We start from the raw sequence: 6,423 nt of genomic DNA on the forward strand, positions 1-6,423 counted from the left end.
CAACTACATGTAAAAGAATGAAATTAGAACACTTCCTAATATTATACACAAAGATAAAGTGGATTAAAGACCTAAATGTAAGACCAGATACTATAAAACTCTTAGGGGAAAACATAGGCAGAACACTCATTAAAGCAAGACTCTCTATGCCCCACCTCCTCAAGTAATGGAAATAAAAACAAAAATAAACAAGTGGAAAGTTGTACTTTTCTAAGAATTTGTTCAGGATGGGGAACACATGTATACCTGTGGTGGATTCATTTTGATATTTGGCAAATCTAATACAGTTATGTAAAGTTTAAAAATAAAATAAAATTAAAAAAAAAAAATAAAAAAAAATAATAATAATTATGAAAAAAAAAAAAGAATATATGAAAGTTGAATATCCTGTAGATTATAATATAGTAGTGTGAAAGGCAGAGTATATTTTAAAATCCAGGGAAAGATGTACCTAGTGAATAAACATATTTAAAGTATAAAAAAAAAAAAAATAAACAAGTGGGACCTAATTAAACTTAAAACCTTTTGGACAGCAAAGGAAACTATAAGCAAGGTGAAAAGACAACTTTCATGATGGGGGAAAATAGAAAATGAAGCAACTGACATAGAATTTCCAAAATATACAACCAGCTCATACCACTCCATACCAGAAAAACAGACTACCCAATCAAAAAGTGGAAAAAAGACTTAAACAGACATTTCTCCAAATAATACATACAATTGGCTACCAAACATGAAAAGATGCTCAACCTTGCTCATTATTAAAGAAATGCTAATCAAAACTGCAATGAGATCACCTCACATCTGTCAGAGTGGCCATCATTAAAAAGTCTACAAATAATAAATGATAGAGAGGGTGTACAGAAAAAGGAACCCTCTTTCACTGTTGGTGGAGATGTAAACTGATACAGCCACTATGGAAGATAGTATGGAGATTCCTTGAATAACTAGGAACAAAACCACCATATGACCCAGCAATCCCACTACTAGGCATATAACCTGAGAAAACCAAAATTGAAAAATACATATGGTGGAAATGTAAATTGATACAGCCACTAGGGCCAGTAGTATGGAGATTCCACTAGGAATAAAGCCACCACATGACCCAGAAATCCCACTACTATGCATATAACCTGAGGAAGCCCAGATTGAAAAGGATACATGTACCGCAATATTCATTATTGCAGCACTGTTTACAATAGCTAGAACATGGAAGTAGCCTGGATGTCCATCAACAGATGAAGGGATAAAGAAACTGTGGTACATATAAACAATGGGATATTCCTCAGCCATAAAAAGGAATGCATTTGAGTCAGCTCTAACGAGATGGATGAGTCTAGAGCCTATTATACAGAGTGAAGTAATACAGAAAGAGAAAGATAAACATTGTATATTAATGCATATATATGGAATCTAGAAAGATGGTACTAATGAACTTATTTGCAGGGCAACAATGAAGAAACAGACATAGGGAACGGACTTATGGACATGGGTGGGGGGAGGAGAGGGTAGGATGTATGGAGAGAGTAACATGGAAACATACATTACCATATGTAAATTAGATAACCAATGGGAATTTTCTGTATAACTCAGGGAACTCAAACAGGGCTCTGTATCAACCTAGAGGAGTGGGATGTGGGGGGAGATGGGAGGGAGGTTCAAGTGGCAGGGAACATATGTATACCTACGGCTGATTCATGTTGATGTTTGACAGAAAATTCTGTTAGTTTCTGTAAAAAATTCTGTACAGCAATCATGCTGCTGCTGAGTCGCTTCAGTCGTTTTCGACTCTGTGTGACCCCATAGATGGCAGCCCACCAGGCTCCCCCATCCCTGGGATTCTCCAGGCAAGAACACTGGAGTGGGTTGCCATTTCCTTCTCCAATGCATGAAAGTGAAAAGTGAAAGCAAAGCCACTCAGTTGTGTCCGACTCTCAGCGACCCCATGGACTGCAGCCTACCAGGCTCCTCCGTCCATGGGATTTTCCAGGCAAGAGTAATCATACTTCAATTAAAAATAATTACAAACATTCAGTTTTAAGATAAACATAAAATAAGTAATGTACATGAGGGCCACACTTAACACTGAAAGTTAAGGATTATCATAAGAAAAATGTTACAGTATAAGATAAATGCTATAAAGTTCTATAGTAATCAGTTTACAATACATATAAATCATATCATTGTGCTGCATATTTAAACATATGGTGCTGTATATCAATGATCTCATAAAATGAAGAAGTATTTATTTAAAAGAAAGAATAAAATGCAAAAACATCACTGAAAGAGAACTAATAGCTGTTTTTTCTTTAGAAGTCTTTATTAAATCATAAATGTACAACAACTTCTTAATACTAGAAGACACTTCAGTTTTTTAAATGTCTTATTATACCATGATCCTAGAAAACAGTTTTTCAAAACTTTGTGAGAAAAATCTTGAAAACAGGTTCACATGTCACTGGACACTTAAAAAATTAATGTTATCGAAGAAGGGATGCTTCTATCCTCTTACTTGAAAGAAACAAAAGTTGGGAAACTGTCTCAAAAGCAATTTTTTTCATTCTTTCCTCCATAGTAAGGTGATGTTCTTAAGTAAACCAATCCATTCACAAATGACTCTGTATCTGTTCTGGTGTCTTCTGCTACATCACTGCCACGGTCATGGCATGACTGAGAAGAGTTTCCTTAAAGTCATTAATTATTTGGATAACCTAAAGTTGCCCTGTTACCTCTGGGCTCTTATCCTCTCTTTATACAGTCAAGTCCATGTAAAATAGGAAGCTAAAGATCCTCTTGTCAATCCATAGCCAAGTTCTCCACCACCATAAACTCCTTTTCCTCCTCCATAACCAGGGCTAACTCCCAAATTGTCACTTCCTGGTCATTCTCCACACCTATTATAACCATGACCAAGTCCACTGACCACTTCTCAATCCATCAGATCGTCCTCCAAAGCTACTTCCTCGTCCTGACCCTGGTCCAACATTTCCATCATCACCAGGAGAATCTCCCAAACCAACTTTGTCTCCCCTTCTACTTCTGGAACGCTGGACTTGTTGCATTTTAGGTCGAGAAAAGGCCTTTCTTACTTCTGCCTGATGGCCATTGATGGTATGGTTTTTCTGCAACACAATCTTATCCACAGGATCATGGTCATCAAAAGTCACAAATCCAAAGCCTCTTTTTCTTCCAGACTCTCTATCAGTAATTATCTCAATGGCATCGATTTTTCCATATTTCTCAAAGTAATCTCTAAGATGATGTTCCTCAGTATCTTCAATTCCACCAACAAACAGCTTCTTCACAGTTAGGAAAACCCCTCGCTGTCCAGATTCCTCTCTTGGGACAGCACGTTTGGGGGCAATTGTTTTTCCATCAATAGAATGAGGTCTGGCAGCCATGGCAGCATCCACTTCAGCCATGGATGAAAAGGTGACAAAACCAAACCCTCTTGATCTTTTGCTTGCAGGGTCCCTTATGATCTCACAGCTTGTAAGCTTTCCCCACTGCTTGTAGTAGTTCCTCAGACTTTCTTCTGTGGTTTCAGAGCTCAAGCCACCAATAAAGAGTTTACGGTATTGTTCGTGTTCCTTCTTTTTTCTCCAAGAAGTAACAGTTTGGAAACTTTGCTCAATCTTGGACTCCATCACTTCAGCCATTTTCCTGATGAGGGAGATGAGGGAGATCTCTGGGAAAGCTCAGCAACCTGACTGTTCACAATGCTGAGGTAACAAGAAACTAGAACCTAACTCACCCCGGATCTGAGGGGAGAACATCCACTGCTCCCGGAACAACACCTTCTAAGAGCACCTTCTCAACGACCTGGTGCCACCCTTTGAAATTCTTGAGCACCTTTCAATTTTCCTGCAAAACATCATTTACATGAGTGACTTTTCCTGATTCAGGAATCCAAATTAATATTACATTTTCTATTATTTTTTCCAATTTTAGATTGTACATATATTAGTATCTTTTATTTCATAGTTTTTCTCATTAAATTGGATATTTAATGAAGACAAGATTGATCTAGTCTTTAATGTTTAACACTGACATATAGCAACATCAATATGTTTAGTTCTTAGGAAATGCTCAGAATTTTAAGAGAAAACTATCCACACCAAAAAAGAAAAAATTTTTTCCTACATTTTTCAAATAAATTCACTATAGTTAAGCACTGATAATCTCTTGTGGTGGACTGCAATCATTTCTTTTCAAATCATTTTTCTCTGTGTAATCCATTTTAAGACTCTAGCCACAATAATCCATTTAAGATGTAAAGCTAATCAGTGCATCCTTTCTTTTAAATTTCTGTCCACATTGGTATGTTTAAGGGGAGAAAAAAATCAAATTCCATTCCTGCTGTTCTGCCATAATTATTAACAGTACCTCTTAAAGATGTTTGAGTCTGGAGGGAAAGTTACTTGATCCTCTCATTTACAGAGCACCTAATATATGCCAAGGTGTGGACTAAAACCCAGGATTCATAATTCCACTTAAAAAAGTTACTGCCCTAATTTATTTTAATCCTGATGAGATAAAAGTGTTAATAGACTTAAGAATGTCTACTCTAGTGTTAGGTATGAATAAGGATTCTGACAAACAGTAAGGCCAATGCAGAGATAGGAGACAGAGCAAGAGCAGTAAGAAAGGTAAAGGGAGGGAGAATTAACTACAATTTCAGATGATGAGATTATGGGAGTCTGACTCCTGAGAGCTGAGCAAAGAAAGAAAAGGATGGGGGTAGAGTTCCCTTGGGGGTCCAGTGCTTAGGACTCATCACTTTTACTGCTGTGGCCTGGATTCAATCCCTGGTTGGGGAACTAAGATACCAGAAAACAAAGGGAAGAAAGGAAAAATGGGGAAAAAAAAAAAACACACATAGTAACTAAGGAATTTTAAGATAGAACAATTTCTGCAACACAGGGATAAATACTACTTTGCTTTCCAGGGACACTGATTTTAAAAACTAAAATGTTGGGGCTTGTCTGGTGGTCCAGGGGTTATGAATACTCCTGCCAATGCAGGCAACACAGGTTCGATCCATAGCCTGGGAAGATTGCTCATGCCATGGAGCAACTGAGCCCACACTCTAGAAAATCTGGACTGTTATTCCCAAGAAAGTTTCATATACAAAGGTATGTAAAACCATGAATCATAAATAAATAAAAATTAAAAAAACTAAAATCTGGACTATTATCCTAAGAAAGTTTCATATACAAAGGTATATAAAACTATTTCTTAATACTGCTGCTGCTGCTAAGTCGCTTCAGTCGTGTCTGACTCTGTGCGACCCCATAGACAGCAGCCCACCAGGCTCCCCCGTCCCTGGTATTCTCCAGGCAAGAATACTGGAGTGGGTTGCCATTTCCTTCTCCAATGCGTGAAACTGAAGTTGCTCAGTCGTGTCCGACTCTGTGCGACACCATAGACGGCAGCCTACCAGGCTCCTCCGTCCATGGGATTTTCCAGGCAAGAATACTGGAGTGGGTTGCCATTGTTTTCTCCACCTTCTTAATACTGCTGCTGCTGCTGCTGCTGCTAAGTCGCTTCAGTCGTGTCGGACTCTGTGCGACCCCATAGACGGCAGCCAACCAGGCCCCGCCGTCCCTGGGATTCTCTAGGTAAGAAAACTGGAGTGGGTTTCCTCCTCCAATGCATGACAGTGAAAAGTGAAAGTGAAGTCGCTCAGTCGTGTCCGACTCTTAGCGACCCTATGGACTGCAGCCTACCAGGCTCCTCCATCCATGGGATTTTCCAGGCAAGAGTACTGGAGTGGGGTGCCATTGTTTTCTCCACCTTCTTAATACTAACACCAAGGAAATAACTTAGGTAACTTCTTGTTTTAAGAGTAAAATCTGCTAACTTAAGAAGAGATTTTACCAAAGAAAAAAGGATACAAAAGGACATTCTTCCCATCAATAAAAATGCCACACTTACCAGAACAGTCTGACTTGTGAATGCTGGTTCTCCCCGTTCCAAGAGCTGTCCTGTGACCCACACCTGAGATGAGGGCAACCCTTGCTGCAGATAGTAGTGACTTCTGCCTCTGATTACCCTTTTATAGACTAACAGTGGATAATCCAATCGGTGGATAACCCAGAGACACAGCCTATTTTAGATTAATGAGATTGAAGAGATTCTAAAAGAAAAAAATCTGGGGCTACTGATATTTGCATATTGTCCTAGATGAAAAAATGTAATATGTTTGTATGTGGGGAGTGTTACTTAGAATTTATGCCAACATCTTAATCAATATTTTATGTTTCCTTTTTCTCCCACTATGGAATACATTCTGCAAAAATAAGAATGGAAGTTTCTTGATATAAAACTTCAGATAAGTTATGCTTTCATAGGAAAAAATAGACGCTGCTTAAAGTTTTTCAATAAAAAATATCAAAAAACTTATTGACAAGACTATAATAT

General features: G+C 38.2%; 1 pseudogene; it reads right to left on the minus strand.

The window, feature by feature from the left end:
• Nucleotides 1–2,299: 2,299 nt before the first annotated feature.
• Nucleotides 2,300–6,071, minus strand: LOC102400155 (annotated as a pseudogene).
• Nucleotides 6,072–6,423: the final 352 nt, after the last annotated feature.

This window comes from Bubalus bubalis, chromosome 9 (genome assembly GCF_019923935.1).
Source record: "Bubalus bubalis isolate 160015118507 breed Murrah chromosome 9, NDDB_SH_1, whole genome shotgun sequence".
Taxonomy (NCBI): Eukaryota; Metazoa; Chordata; class Mammalia; order Artiodactyla; family Bovidae; genus Bubalus; species Bubalus bubalis.